Consider the following 16,091-nt stretch of genomic DNA (forward strand, 5'->3'; position numbering starts at 1 on the left):
AGAGGGGGAAAGAAAGACAGACACCTGCAGACCTGCTTCACCGCCTGTGAAGTGACTCCCCTGCAGGTGAGAAGCCGGGGGCTCGAACCGGGATCCTAACGCTGGTCCTTGTGCTTTGCGCAACGTGCGCTTAACCCACTGAGCTACCGCCTGACTCCCTATTATTATATTTTCTTTATTTATTATTGGAGAGAGACAGAGAAATTGAGAGGGCAGGAGGAGATAGAGAGGGAGGCAGAGGGACACCTGGAGCCCTGCTTCACCCCTCGTGATGCTTCCCCCTGCAGGTGCGGACCAGGGGCTTGAACCTGGGTCCTTGTGCACTGTAATGTGAGCACTTAATCAGGTGGGCCACCACTCCTTCATTTTTTAAAAATTTTTTTACTTATGTATTTATTATTAGGTAGAAATAGAAATTGAAAGTGAGAGACAGAGAGACACCTGCAGCCCTGCTTCACCACTCATGATGCTTTTCCACTGCAGGTGAGGACCGGGGGCTTGAACCTGGGTCCTTGTGCACTGTAACATGTTCACCTAACCAGGTGTGCCACCACCCAATCCCCTCCCTCAGGACCTCAGTGCTCCTCACCCTGCATGATGTTGTGTCTGATGCCTCTGCTGCTGCTGTTTCCGCCCTTGTCTGCACACCTCCACTCACCGGATGGCCGGTCCCAGTTCTACACCCAGGGCCTGCCCATCACTCACAGCTGCTCTTCTCTTTCCCAAATGCCCTGCTTCTGGAAACTTGAAGTCTCTCCTGACTCATCGCACCCAGAACCTTCTCCTCTGGACCTTCTGCTTCTCCCCTGTCCCTCCTTGAGAATGAGCTTAAAATTCATCCATCTTTTGCTCTGTTGTACACCTCACCCAGAAATGCCTGGAACCTTTTCTGTGCTAGAAAGAAAAAAAAAAGTTTCATTAAAAATAGAAAATAGGGGCCAGGTGGTGGCACACCAGGCTTAAGTACTCACATTACAGTGCACAAGGGCCCAGGTTCGAGCCCCTAGTCCCCATGTGCAGGAGGAAAGCTTTGCAAGTGGTGAAGTGGGGCTGCAGGTGTCTCTCTGTCTCTTTCCCTCTCTATCTTCCCGTTCCCTCAATTTCTCTCTGTCTCTATCCAATAATAAGTAAAATAAAATAAATAGAAAATAACAGACATTGTAACATGGAGGCAAAGGTATCCACCTCAAACCCACCTCCTACAAAGCCCTTCTTTCCCCCTTGGAGAGGTTTCAGGTCCCTGCTACCAGCAGGACCTCAGGTTCATTTCTTGTCCCTATGCAAACGGCTCCCATTGTTTTCAAATGTGCAGATTGAAGGCCTAGCAATGGCTGGGCAGGCAGACTCCTCTGATGTGAATCACCTTCTATTTTTCCAGGTGCCTTTCCAGGCCCTCAGGCCAACTCATTTCATGTAAATCACCTTTCATTGATTGCTTCTCAGGTGTGGTGGTTGGAAAGGTCAGTTTCCAGCCCTGAGGGTCCTTTTAATTCTTTCTTGCAAGCGTATCCATTTCCAAACCTGCAGGTCCTTTCGAGTCTTGCAAGTGTGTATCTCCAAGCCTACAGGCTGAGGAGAGGGGTCGAGGGGTCTTTTTAATTCCTTTTTGCTGGGTTTGTTGTCTCCCCTGCATTGCCCCCCGCACTATTTTGATTATTCCAGACTACTCCTCAGGAAGGGGTCACCTGAAAATGGTTTAACATTTGTTGTGACTTCAGTCTAGGGAGGAGGCTAAGGGGATAGTTGCCCCAATTTCCTGCTAGGTCCTCTTTGGCCCAAATCTAACTGAATATTTGAGACAAGGGGGTCAGCAAAGTAGCTCACTTGGATAGTATGCTGGTTTTCCAGGGGCAGGAGTCAGGAGACCAGCTCCCACCAAATTAAAGGAAGCTTTGATGATGTGGTCTCTTTAATTCTGTCTCTCTCCTGTCTTGCAGACAAACCCTTCAATAAAGTCCATAAAGCTTGTGCTCCAGGACACAGGACCTCAGGAAGAGGGGAAGAAGGTGTTGAGGAGTGACTCATATCTCCATCTCCATCTCTGTAGCTACCCCCCCTTCCCTCTTGTCTTTCCTTCCATCTCAAGCTCTTCTTCTGTCTCCATTTTTTTAAAAAAATTATTTATATAAAGGAAACACTGAAAAAAAACATAGGATGAAAGGGGTACAACTCCACACAACTCCCACCACCAGAACTCCGTATCCCATCCCCTCCCCTGATAGCTTTCCTATTCTTTATCCCTCTGGGAGTATGGACCCAAGATCATTGTGGGATGCAGAAGGTGGAAGGTCTGGCTTCTGTAATTGCTTCCCCACTGAACATGGGTGTTGACAGGTCGACTCATACTCCCAGCCTGCCTCTCTCTTTCCCTAGTCAGGTAGGGCACTGGGGAGGCAGGGCTCCAGGACACATTGGTGGGGTCATCTGCCCAGGGAGGTCCGGTTGGCATCATGGTAGCATCTAGAACCTGGTGGCCTCTCTGAGAATCTGTCTCCATTTTTTTTTTAAAAAATATTTATTTTATTTATTTATTCTCTTTTGTTGCCCTTGTTTTATTGTTGTAGTTATTATTGTTGTTGTCGTTGTTGGATAGGACAACAAGGATCGGCATAAGGATCCCGGTTCGAACCCCAGCTCCCCACCTGCAGGGGAGTCGCTTCACAGGCGGTGAAGCAGGTCTGCAGGTGTCTATCAGTCTCCATTTTTTAAGTCTGGCCGCTTCCATCCCCATCCAGCCTTCCCTGAGCCCTGTAATGAGCACACCCTCAGGGAGATAGTTAAAATCAAAGACAATGGAGACAAGGTTTTAAAACTCCCCATACAGGGTTCAAGGAGACAGCATAATGGTTATGCAAAAGACTCTTCTGCCTGAGGCTTTGAAGTTCCAGGATGAATACTGTTACCACCATCAACCAGAGCTGATCGACATTCTGGTAAAATTAAAAAAAAACAACATTAAAATAAAAAAAAAAACACCTCTCAGACAACATCATGCAAATCATGTGACCAAAACTAAATCCAATTCATTTCATAAGGGAAGCAAAACATAACTTCTTGTAGAATGATTTTGATTCATCACAAGTGAAATTATTCATCTTTATAAAATGATGCAAGAACCTTCCAAATGTTTCTTTTTATTGTAGATATATGATTTTTTTTTTTTGCTAAATTTTAATGAGAGAGATACAAAGAGAAAGATACTGAGAGAGATGACAACACTGCTCAGCTCTGGTTTATGGTTGTGCAAGGGATTGAACCTAGAACCTCAGAGCCTCAGGCAAAGACTGCAAAGACTTGGCCCGAGAGCTTTCATTTTAACCAGCTCTGGTGTCTGCTGCCCAGCCCAGTGTGAGAGGTGAGGGCAGTGGAGGCTAAACAGCCTTCTGCTTTCTGGGGGGAGATTCACGCTGCATCTTGAATCCTGGTGGACCAGCTGAACTCTGAACTTGAACTCCCAGGTCAGACCTGTGCTTCTGTGCACCAGAAACTCTAAATAGCTTATTCTTCCTTTCCTCCTTTAATTTGCCATCTCTAAAGCTTTGACACTCTGGGCTGACTTTTTCAGAGAGGCGGAGAGAAATACTTCACGACAGGTAAGTTCCTTTCATTGTCCTGGGGGCCCAGGCGCACAGGAAAGACACGAAGTCACCATCCAGGTGAGTCACCTTGCCAGTCCTAAGATTACAATGATCTCCCCTTTGTTGGTGGGAGGTGTCTCAAACACATCGGGCCCCAAACCCCACTGCAGTTGTTTTCTCCTACTCCCTGACCCCACCCCCAGCCCTGTACTGCTGGTCATCTCTCTCTTCCTGAAGCTGCATGACCCCAGATCACAACACTCCTGTCTATTCACTTGCTCAAAATCTTCACCCCTACACCATCCAGTGCCCTCTGTTTCAGCAAAGTTTTCTTATAGAAGGGCATTGCCCCCCCCCCCCACAAAATGCTCTTTAGTGCCCCCCCACCCCAGTTTCTTCCAGGGCCTGTATGTCAGTGCAGACCAAGCCAAGATTCATAGAAACCCTCGCTCAGCCTGGGGTAGACCTGACTTCTGCACAGCTGCCCACCCTCCCAGTAGGCCCATCCAGAAGCTGGAGGAAGCCAGGTGGTGGTGGGCATCCAGCAGTGCCCGTGCGCATGCTGTTAAGGAAGTCCCGCTTCACTGACCACTGGGGACACTGAGACAAATAGGACTGACAGAAACACACACCAGGAAGAGAGGCTGAACAGACACTCCCAGGACAAAGGTCACACACAGCCACCCTGACCCCACACCAACCTCCAGGCAACCCCTACAACAGTGAGGCCCTCAAACTCCCACCACCTCCCACAAGCCAGAGAAATTTTGTCCTGTCTGATTAAGTAGCTGGAATTCAATCAAGACAGCTCACTCATTTGTAAACTAGACAATAGAGGAGATCAGTGTCTAATAAAAAATAGCTGCCCCCAGACCTATCAGTCCTAGCTCCCGCCTCCCCACTGGGCTGACCTCTTTTCACCCTTCTAGTTGAATCTACCAGTAATTGCATTTATATTTCAAATGAAGTTCTTCTGAACCATTATTTATAATTTTTTTATTTCAGTTTTTTGTATCATCCATTAACTCCTCTCATGAACCAATGAGAATTTCACTCACCTGTCACCTCATCCTCCAACAAAAGTCTCCTTAGCGAATCCCTTAACTTGGTGAAATACTGCAAAGCTTCCCCTCTGTTCCCATCACATAAAGGAGATGTCAGCCCACTCCCCACGTGAGTAAAGGAGCCTCCTGGAAACATCTCCAAAGCAAGACGTCTTCTCTTTGGGTGGATCCCTGAAGTTCAGATTCAAGGTGGGGCTGTTGACCCACAGTCATGCAACTGTAATCACATCTGCATGCATCTCAGGGCTGACTCTCAAGTCTGAAAATCAACAGGCAGCAAATTAACAATGACAGTTATAGTCATGTCCAGAGCACCCCTTGGGACATAGATAGCATTTCTTCTCATGGAGACCTTTCTGTTCTTCCTAGAATTTCTTTCCCCTTTCTTTCTTCCTTTCTTTTCTTCCTTTTTCTTCCTTTCTTCCTCTCTTTCTTCTCTTTTTCATTTTTTTTTTTTGCCACTAAGTTAATTTTAACAGGACTCCATGACTACAGGATAACTCCACCATTCCCAAAAGTCACTTCTCCTTTTCTTAAAAAAAAAAGTTATGGGGCTAGGCAGTAGTGCACCTGGTTAAGTGCACATATTATAGTGCACAAGGACTCAGGTTCAAGCCCCTGGCCCCCACCTGCTGGAGGGAAATGTTCACGAGTGGTGAAGCAGGGATGCAAGGTGTCTCTCTTTCTATCACCCCACATCCATTCTCAAGTCTCTCTGTCTCTATAAATAATAATTAAAAGTATTAGTGATTTAATATTGATTTGAAGAATTACAAAATAACAGGGGTACAACTCTACACTGTTCCCATTACCAGAGTTCTGAATCCCTAATCCCTCCATTGGAAGCTACAGAAGTTCTCTTAAAAAGCTATAGCAGTTCTCTTAAAGCTGCAGATATGGGTTAACTATCTGTCTATATTTGTATATATTCCCACATGTATATTCACAACATACACCTAGTACTCCATCCAAATGACCCTCCTTTTTTCTTCTTCTCTTTCTGGGTCCTGATGGAGTTGGAGTTCAGAGCCCTCTGGTCATCTTCCCCCTGCTATTTCTCTCCCACTGGACTACACTTCTCACTTGTTCCCCCTCTTTTTTTTTTCTGATAGAGACAGAATAATAGAGAAGAGGAAGATGGAGGGGGAGAAAGGAGACACCGGTAGCACTGCTTCAGCACTCATGAAGATCCCCCCCTGCAGGTGGTGATCAGGGGCTTGAACCTTGGCCCTCAGTTAAGTAATCTCTAGCAGGTGTCATGTAAGCTCTAGCAGGTGTCTTACCACCCAGCTCCCTTCCTGGAAGAAATACTTCATCTTCACCATCATATGTTTTTCTCTTCAAAAGTCTTCATCCATGATAGGATCCTTTTATGACCTCACTATTCCTTATTTTTCTGAAGAGTCCTGCCTTCTGTGACCTCTGACCTCTGACTTCTGTCAGGCAGCCAGCTATGGACTTGCACAGCAAGGTCAATGCCCTGGGACCTGCCCCCCCCCCCCCCCCCCCCGCTCCGTGTGACCTCTCCCTCCTCTCTGTGACCTCCTTTGTGTTGACTGACTTGCTTGTTTTGCTGATACACATCCTCAGACCTTCACAGAAGCCTATACAGGAGACACATTTTTCAGAGGTCTAAATGATTTGAATCTCTCACAGAAGAAAGTTAGCTTGGAGATTGTCTGTTTCAACCATTTCTACACCCTCTCTCTTTCTCCCTCTCTTTTAAAATTTCTTTTGGTACTATCTTTATTTATGGGATAGAAGCAATCAAAAATTGAGAGGGAAGGGGAGACAGAGAGGGAGAAAGACAGAGACACCTGCAGCACTGTTCATCACTCACAAAGCTTACCCCCTCCTGGTGGGGACTGGGGACTGGAACCTAGGTCCACTCAACCCCTCCCTGCGCTCCAGTGATGAGGAATGCAATGGTACCTCATAGAGTCAGCACACACCTGGATTCCTTAGGCCTCTTTTTCTCAGAATTAAAAGCTGTTTTGTTACCTGCTAATGCAGTAATAAAAGTAAAGTATTTTTTTTTTCTCATGGACTTAGGTTAAAGACCTCACTTGTGAGGGCCAGGCAGGGGTGCACCTGGTTAAGCACACATAGTACTAAGCACAAGGACACATGCAAGGATTCAGATTTGAGCCCTGCTCCCTACCTGCAGGGGGCAGAATGGAAGCCTCACAAATGGTGAAGCAGGTCTGCAGGTGTCTCTCTTTCTCCCTATTTCCCCTCTGCTCGCGCTTTCTCACTGTCTTATCCAATAAAAATGGAAAATAGCCTCCGGGAGCAGTGGATTGATGGTGCAGGCACTGAGCCCCAGCGATAACCCTGGAGGCAAAACAATGAAACAAATAAATAATAAAATAAAACTTCACTTGCCACCTACTGGAGAGAAACTTCATGAGTGGTAGAGCAGTGTGAAGATGTTTTTCTTTCTTCTTCTCTTTCTTTCTCTCGTCCTTCCTTCCTTTCTATTTCCTTCCTTCCTTCCTTACTTTCCTCTTTCTTTCTTTGTCTCTTTCTCACTAACTCTCTACCTTTGTCTCTCAGCCTCTAATAAAAAAAGAAAAGAAAGGGTGGCTGATAATGGTGGAGCCACAGTTATAACCGGCAGCAAAAGGGAGAAGTTATATATACATATATTTTAAAGTGGGGGGCCTAGTCATGATCCTAGTGATATGAAAGGTACAGTGTAGCTGCATAAGCTTCTTAGCTACAGGGATGTCTGTCCTTCTCCAATATGGAATGTTCGTCATGATATGGTGGGGGGAGGGCGGGTTCCTGGCTTATCTGACTATGAAGGTTACTCCTCTCTTTCTTCAGGTGGACCACTGAGGCTCCCTGGCCATGCCTTCTGTCTGTGCACAGGGTAGGTACACACATATGCACACACACAAGCGTGTACACAGTTGAGTGACAGAATGCCCTGTCTGGGTGTTGCCAACCATCTTTCCATGGGGCCACCTCTCATTCCCATGTTTTCTTTCTGCATACCTGCCTACATTGCCCCCATGTTGTGTCACAGCTACATTGTGTGACATCTATCTAGGTCATTCTAAGGTCCTCTTTGTGTAGTACTAGGGCCTCACACATGTGCAATCCCATAATTCCCTGTCCAGTTGTTTACATCCATTTTATTTTGAAATAGAGACGCATGGAGAGATGTAGAGAGACAGAGAGATGCCACTCATGGAACTTCTCCAGCCGCTGGGGTTTGAACCCAGGGTTTCATGAAGAGCAGGGTTCACTCTATGGGGTGAGCCACCTCTTAGCTCCTTTGTTCTTTTTTGTCTTTCAAGATGGTCGTCAAGGTGAGTGACAAACATTTTGCTTTTTGCATTTCCAAGAAGGGTTGAAAAATGAATAAACAGGCAACAAAAATGACAAGGCATCTGTCCCTGGCAGGCTCATCTGTAATTAAAAATCACCCAATTTGAGGTCTGCCCAACGCAGCTGCCTGCTCTCTGAAACTTTCACAGAGCGCCCTCACACTAATGAGAATGCCGGCTAATTACTTGAAAAGTGATGAAGAAATCATACTGGGACAATTGATGGGTCTCCGCAGGGAGCCTGTCAGATGCTCCCTGGGCCCCCCATCCTGCTCTTCCATGTTCTCCTTCTACGACATGGCGCTGACATGCTGACATAGCCACACACGCCACACCGGCAGCTAGAGCTTTGGCGTGGCTGCTGGGCCTCACCGCACGGAGAAGTCATTCCAGCCAGCAGGAAGACCCTTGTCCTCAGCCCAGGAAGGCTTCCTCTACTGCTCATCTCTAGCGTGTCTGAGGGCTGTGTGGGGACCTGGCAGGATGCATCATTTTTAGCCTGTTGCCAAGCTGTGCCAAACACTCCATCTGGCCAGGGGTTGGCACGGGGCTTTCTGATGGGGACTCAGTGATGGGATGGGGCCAACTCACAAGGATGTGAGGGCTCAGTCTACTTGTCCAGGACCAACCAGGGAAGAGGGGCTTTTCTTTAAGTATCAAACAGCAGGGTGGGTGCTGGGGCGTTACTAGGAAGAGAGAGAGAGAGAGAGAGAGAGAGAGAGAGAGAGAGAGAGGGAGAGCTTGCTAGAGCTAGCTGGGTAATAACACTCAGTTGTACTCAGAAGCATGAAGAGTTTGCTTGGGCTTGTTGGTGTCACAGAGAAGGAAGCCAGCTCATTGCTGCTTCCTGCTCTGGCCTCTGGGTTCCTGGCTGAGCCACCTGATACATCCCTGCCTTCCTGAAGGAGTCCCCATTCCTTTGAGTCACTCATGAACTTGGACTTCTTCTACACTAAGTGGCTCTAGAATCTTTGAAGGAGAAGTTAACATAAAATGGGGTCAAGGCCTGTTGTAACCCCATCTCCCTACCTGTCTGCAGTTCCTACTTCATCAAGGCTATTCTTGTCCTGCCAAGTGTCAGAGAGCCTCTGCTGTGAGCCTCTCTGGATCCTCTGGGAAGATTTGATGGAACTCAACTGCAAGTCCACTGGGCACTGAGAAGGAACCCTCCTTCAGGTGTTCTGGGCAAGATAGGACATGGAAGATTGAAGACTTAAACTTGGGTGACCAAACTCCTGGACACCACACACACACACACACACACACACACACACACACACACACACGTGCTCAGACACAGATATGTGCGCACACCACTTTCTTGTCATTCAGAATTTTGTCTGACAAGCAAAATTTTGGCTGATTTCAAAATACACCTGTGAGCAGCCAAAGAGAACAAAGGTTTCCTTTGATTTTGCTTCTAATCATCACCCTTTTAGTGGGAGGCCTCTAGCTGTCCTCACCCCTGCCCTTTGACGTTAGAAAGGCTGTGACTATCATAAGCACTCAGGTAAGACCCTGCTTCAGGTAAGACCCTGCTCTTCTGGTTATCAGAGAAGCAGATGCAGGCACCCTCTGTGCAGGAGTCTCCAGACAGCTCCATGTATCCCTTTCCCTGTTTGCCTATGTCGCAGTACCTCTCCTTGAAGGTTCTGGTCTATCCTTGAGAGTCATAGAGGGCACAACACACGCTTGCCTATGGAGGTCCTGGTGTACTGGAGAAAGATGGACTATGAAGCCATTCTCCTCATGTTGGTCCAAGATCTTAGAACTGTCAACATGTCCAGCAACTGTCACTGTACTTGATACTCTCTTTTTTATATTTTAAACTTTATTATCTTTATTTATTTATTGGATAGAGACAGCCAGAAATTGAGAGGGAAGGGGGTGATAGAAAGGGAGAGAGAAAGAGACACCTGCAGCACTGCTTCACCACTTGCAAAGTTTTCCCCCTGCAGGTGGGGACTAGGGGCTGGAACCTGGGTCCTTGTGCATTATAATATGTGCGCTCAACCAGGTACACCACCAACGGGCCTCCATCTCTTCTGCACAGATGAGAAATGAGAACCAGATCCAAAAAGTGTTTAGTGATGAATGTGAGGTGGGGTTAGGGTAGGGGTGTGGATAGGACAGCAACATCAATGGGCCAATGCAGGTTATTTCCAATGCTTGTTTCTATTTTTCATTTTTCTACAATTATCATCAGAAATGATTTATTGTGACATCAATATAGGTCTGCAGACATCTGCAAATGTCATGCAGAGAAGTCTAACATACCCTCATTCAATTCACTCCAGTGATCACTCACAGCAAAATAAACCAACACGCAGCGTGAAGTGACTTGAGGTCTCCAGTGTAGGAATAATGAATAGTATTCAAGACTCTGGCTTAGTCTTAATAGGCCCAGGATGACTCACACCAACTAATTCTCCTAAAGATGGAGGGTAAGTAGTTGAAGCCCGTCCATCATATCCTTGCCTTTTATTAGTTTGTTTCAAGATGAATCAAAGTAGTTTTAAGGAAATTTATATCAGCAGAACAGCTGGATAAAGGGAACAAAGAGAGAGTGAAATCTGTGTATGCTGGCACCACAGATAAAGGGAAGTCAAGCTAGAAGCTTCCTCTACTATCAGCTCTCTTCTAAATCGCATTCTTAAGTGAATCTTAGCAGATTTTTCCGCTGCACTGGGTAACAATCTACATCACATATCCAATAGCCTGTGGCCCGGGGCTCTGGTGTCTGGAGTTTGGGCGTTATTGACAGCCATTGATGTTTCAGGAGTTACAGATCCTTATTGGTCATGCAGAGTAACTAGGTCATGAACTGTACAGGTATTTAGCCAATAAACCTTAGCTTGCTGAGATATTCACTCTGGACTTTCTCCTACAGCTCAGAACATAACAAAACCAAGAATGTGACATTGGGATCAGCTGCTTGGAGACTCATGGCACCCAGCCCCACATGCGGATCTGGAAATAAACAATGCCATGTGGAAATACTCCACATCACATAAATATGAAAATAATTCGTACCACACATAGTGATTCTATTTTCAGCTCTCGGTGCACTTTATGCAGCCTTAATATTTGCTCTATTCCGGGGGCTGAGTGGTGGCGCACCTGGTAGAGTGAATATAAGACAGTGCTCAAGGACCCAAGTTCAAGTCCCCAGTCCCCACCTGAAGTGAGAAAACCCTGCAAGTGGTGACGCAGGGCAGCAGATATCTGTCTCTTTGTCCCTCTTCCTCTCTATCTCCTCCTTCCCTCTCGATTTCTGGTTCTGTCTATCCAGTAAAGAAATAACTATATATATAATAATATATATATTTAGATTTCCCTATTCCAAAAGCATCGTCCTTCTCATGCACACTTAGGGCATGCCCGCCCCAATCCTGACAGTCTTATTTCATGCTTACTCATTTCAAAAATGATGTTTCTTTTTCTTTTTATTGCTTTTGTTGCCAAATTATTTTATTTCAAAATGAAATCATACATGGAGTAGCTACCTGATTATGGACTGGAAAATTCACATAACAATATATTTTTAATTTTTTTATTCTTTATTTATTGGATAGAAATGGCCAGAAATCAAAGGGGAGTGGGTGATAGAAAGGGAGAGAGAAACCTGCAGCACTGCTTCATCACTAGCAAAGCTTTCCTCCTACAGGTGGGGACTGGGGGCTTGAACCTGGATCCTTGCACACTGTAACACGTGCACTCAACCAGGTGTGCCACCACCCGGCCCCTACATAACAATATTTTAAAGCGATACCAAGTCATTTTCCAACCATTTATGTTTTCCTAGTTTTTTCTTCTTCTTTTTGGCTTTTTCAAAATGTTGTTTTATGCAGTGGTGGATATCAAATTCAAGATCTCACACAGGCCATCTGTGAGCTATGACCCATGAAGCAGCTCCCCAGAGCCCAGATAAGTTTTGTGGAAGTGCACATACTGTCAGTGAATAGTGGGATGTTCACCATTTTTAGGCTGATTTCCATTTATAAAGAGGAGTGATGCATTCTTGGGTCATTGACATCACCATTAATGTTTAAATGACCCAACCACGTTGTTGCTATTAGGCAGGTATCTAAGGTCATGTTCTGTGCCAGGGCATCAGGTGTGCGATCTTGCCGTAACGCGGTAAAATGATTCATTTTCAAATGTCGGCGACTTTTATGCAACTTTACTAGCTTTCCTATTTCCAAAACAATCAAAAGTGCCTGAAATATTATAGCAGTTCTGGAAGCGAAATTTGTAGTTCAGAATATAACTATCTCTGAGGCAAGGTATGTTTCTCCTCAGTGTGAACCTTTGAGGGTGGCTCAGTCTTCTTCAGCAGAAAGCCACTGGGCTCCATTCGAATTGTATGGGCCAATGTCTTGCTTCTTTTTTCACATCACAACAGAGTTCTGTGATGTGGACAGAGCAGACGTTCACTACTCACAGATTTCATTTTACTTACTGTTTTTTGACTGTAACAAACAAAGCTATTCTACTTTCTAAAGCTGGTTTTATTATCTATATGTATTTATTGAATACAGACACCCAGAAATTGAGAGGGGAGGAGGTGCTAGAGAGGAAGAGAGACAGAGAGACACTTGCAGCCCCGATCCAGGGCTTGTGCAGACCGGGGGATTGAACCCGGGTCCTTGTGCACTGTAGTGTGTGCACTTAACCAGGTGTGCCACCACCCAGCCCCATAGCTACTCTAGACAGTGGTGTGCAGGTGTTTATGTGGACATGGGCTCCCATTTCTCTGGACTAAATGTCAAAGATTACAATTGTTCAGTCTCATGGAAATTCCTTGCCTTTTTTTCTATATTTATTCCTTTTTTTTTTTTTTTTTGCCTCTAGGGTTATTGCTGGGACATGGTGACTGCTCCTGTGGTCATTTATTGGATTTTTTTTTTTTAGTAGGACAGAGAGAAATTTAGTGGAGAGGGGAAGATAGACACCTGCAGACCTGCTTCATCACTTGTGAAGTGAACCTCCCACTCCAGGTGGGGAGCTGGGGTTAGAACCAGCATCCTTGCACGGATCCTTGAATTTTATATTATATGCGATTAACCCAGTGCCTCACTGCCCAGCCCCTGCCTTTTTAAAAAATTCTTTTGAGTAACTAACCAACTGTTTTCCAGTGTCTATAGCATTCTGAAGTCCTGTCAGAAGACAGGCAGAACTTCTGGCTTCACTCCATCTTCATTAGCATATGAAATCATGTACCTAACGTGGGCTATTTGAATAGGTGAGATTGACTTTTTGTTGTGGTCTTAATTTGTTTCAACCTCCCCAGTGGTTAGTGGTGGACATCTCCTCATGGGATTAGTTGCCATCTGCGAGCTCCTTCTCTTTTATAATTTCCTAATTGAATTTTTTTTTTGTTTTGTTTTTTATTGTCAGATTTAAAGAGTTTCTCACATAGTTCCGATGAATCCTTTCTTATATAGTTGGCTTGAAAATATCTTGCCCCAGTCTGCAACTGGCCTCTGCACCTGCTTCTCAGAGCCTTTTGCAGAGGCTGATAGATTTTTTAAAAAATTAGCTTTATTAATTTATTGGCTAGAGACAGCCAGAAATCATGAGAGAGATAGAGAGACACCTGCAGCCCTGCTTCACCACTCACAAAGCTTTCCCCTTGCAGGTGGGGACTGAGGGCTTGAACCTTGGTCCTTGAACATTGCAACATGTACACTCAACCAGGTGCGTCACCACCCGACCCCAGGCTGATAGTTTTTCAAGTAAGCTTTTCATGTGTTGAGGGTCAACTGATTGATTCCCCCCTTTCATATATTGTGCTTTCTGCATCTTAAGGGTTCTTTAGCAATCCGTGTTTGGAAGATCTCTTCCTCATTGCCTACATGCAAATTCACTGGCATCTTACAGCTGTGTATTCCACTAAAGGATAAGTAAATTAAGGGGCCTGGTGGTGGCACACCTGGTAGAGTGCACATGTTACAGTGCGGAAGGACCCAGGTTCAAGCCCCTGGTCTCCACCTGCAAGGGGAAAGCTTTACAAGTGGTGAAGCAGTGTTGCAGGTGTCTCTATCTTTCTCCCTCTCTATCTCTCCTTCTCCTCTCAATTTCTGGTTGTCTCTATCCAATAAATAAATAAAAAAGGTAATTTTTTAAAAAAAAGGATAAGTAAATTAAAAATAAAAGCACTAGAATATATAAAAGGTAATAGGAGATTTAGCAGGTAGGCTTGCTGCAGCCCAGGATGGGTCTGTGCAGGAAAGTGCAGAGACTACTACTCCGAGTAATCCCGGAGGTAGGTCGAGCACCAGCTAGGATCCAGGCATGAGGCTTCAAGGATGGCCGATGCACAGACAGAGTGGTGAGCACACAGATGACCATGAACACGGACAGTTTCCTAGAGCTGATGGAGAGGATCCCTCCAGGAGCTGGTGTTGGGGTCTCCCAGGGGAAACTTCAGGGTCACTGAGCAGGTGAGGGGGGTGATGCAAAACCCCTGACAGCAGTGGAGTCCCTGCTGCCCTTTATGCTTTCCAGTCTGTACAAGGAGAAGAGCTTGCAGATGGCAGGGGTGGGGCTGCACCCCAGGGTGTAGGGCAGGGCAGTGATGGGCAGGGCTCAGCAGGAAGGTTGGGAGCCAGGAGGTGCAGGGGAATGACTCTGGTTGATAGGAAAGAAACTATGGGCTAATTAATAGTTCATCTGTTTTTTTTTTACAGTGAATTAAAAACAAACACCCACATCCTCCCACCAAAATTAACATTTTTGTCATTTTTGCTTCAGATTTTTTTAAACATAAAAGGAAATGAACAATTCTGATCAAGTTAAAGTCTCTCTGTCATTCCAGAGCTCAGTGAACAACCCCTCTCTTTTAAGTGCGGAAGTGAGCTCCCAACGCTTGTCTGAGTATTAACACCCTCTCAGAAGAACACACAGCGCAGGGGTGAATTATAAATCAAGATATCATAAGGCTATAATTAACATGCTCTCCTGCTGCAAGGACCCCACAGCTTACTTTTTCACTTGAAAAATGTACAATTCATTTATTACATCTAAGTTCGCCAGCATCTTGCAGCTGTGATATCAGTCTGTGTTCAAAAAGACCCCTGATATTTGGATTTATTTTCAACTTCGGGTGTTGTAAACACCACTGCAAACAGTCACACATTTGTCTTTGCACACTTCCAGCATTGAGATCCTATACCCATCCAAATATTGGGCTGTCACAAAAGGCATGAGACTTTTTTTTTTTTTTTTGCATGGAATAAACATAGAAAAAATACAACTGATTGTTCTGCTTTATATCGTAACTCTTTTTCAGCCACCACGTTCTCGATGATACCATGATGTCCACCGGACTTCCCTGGGCAGACAACCTCACCAATGTGTCCTGGAGCCCCGCCTCCTCAGAGCCCCAGCCCTCTAGAGAAAGAGAGAGACAGGTTGGGAGTATGGATCGACCTGTTCAGCAGGGAAGCAATTACAGAAGCCAGTCCTTCCACTTTCTGCATCCCATAATGACCCTGGGTCCATATTCCCAGAGGGATAAAGAATGGGAAAGCTTTCAAGGGAGGGGATTGGATATGGAGCTCTGGTGGTGGGCATTGTGTGGAAATGTACACCTCTTATCCTATAGTCTTGTCAATATTTCCATTTTATAAATAAAATAAATAAAAAAAGAAAAGAAAAAGACATTGTGATTTTTCCAATAGTCTAGTCGATCTAGTGAAGGAAATATTTGATCTACACATTTTTTTTTCCAGCTTAAACTGAAACTAGTTCTGGTGGAGTGATATTGACTCACTGTGTTGCACAATAGAACAAATGAGAATCATGTTTCCAAAGCAGGATTGGAATACAGAACTGACCCATAGCCCAAATTCCCTGTTTCTGCTTCTTTTTTAAATTTTTTTTCCCCTTTTGTTGGTCTTTTTTTTTTTTTTCCTCCAGGGTTATTGCTGGGCTCGGTGCCTGCACCATGAATCCACCGCTCCTGGAGGCCATTTTTCCCCCTTTTGTTGCCCTTGTTGTTGTTGCCCTTGTTGTTGTTGCCTCGTTGTGGTTATTATAATTGCCATTGTTGATGTTGTTCCTTGTTGGATAGGACAGAGAGAAATGGAGAGAGGAGGGGAAAACAGAGA

At 45.3% G+C, this 16,091-nt stretch overlaps 1 long non-coding RNA gene across 1 annotated transcript; it reads left to right on the top strand.

The window, feature by feature from the left end:
* The first annotated feature begins 2,429 nt into the window (after positions 1 to 2,429).
* Positions 2,430 to 15,673, top strand: LOC132539759 (uncharacterized). Its single transcript, XR_009551058.1, has 3 exons — positions 2,430 to 4,751; positions 7,472 to 7,517; positions 15,272 to 15,673. It is a non-coding gene; the product is annotated as an uncharacterized LOC132539759 (long non-coding RNA).
* The last annotated feature ends 418 nt before the right edge of the window (positions 15,674 to 16,091 follow it).

The sequence above is a fragment of the Erinaceus europaeus genome, chromosome 8 (genome assembly GCF_950295315.1).
Source record: "Erinaceus europaeus chromosome 8, mEriEur2.1, whole genome shotgun sequence".
NCBI classification, from domain to species: Eukaryota; Metazoa; Chordata; class Mammalia; order Eulipotyphla; family Erinaceidae; genus Erinaceus; species Erinaceus europaeus.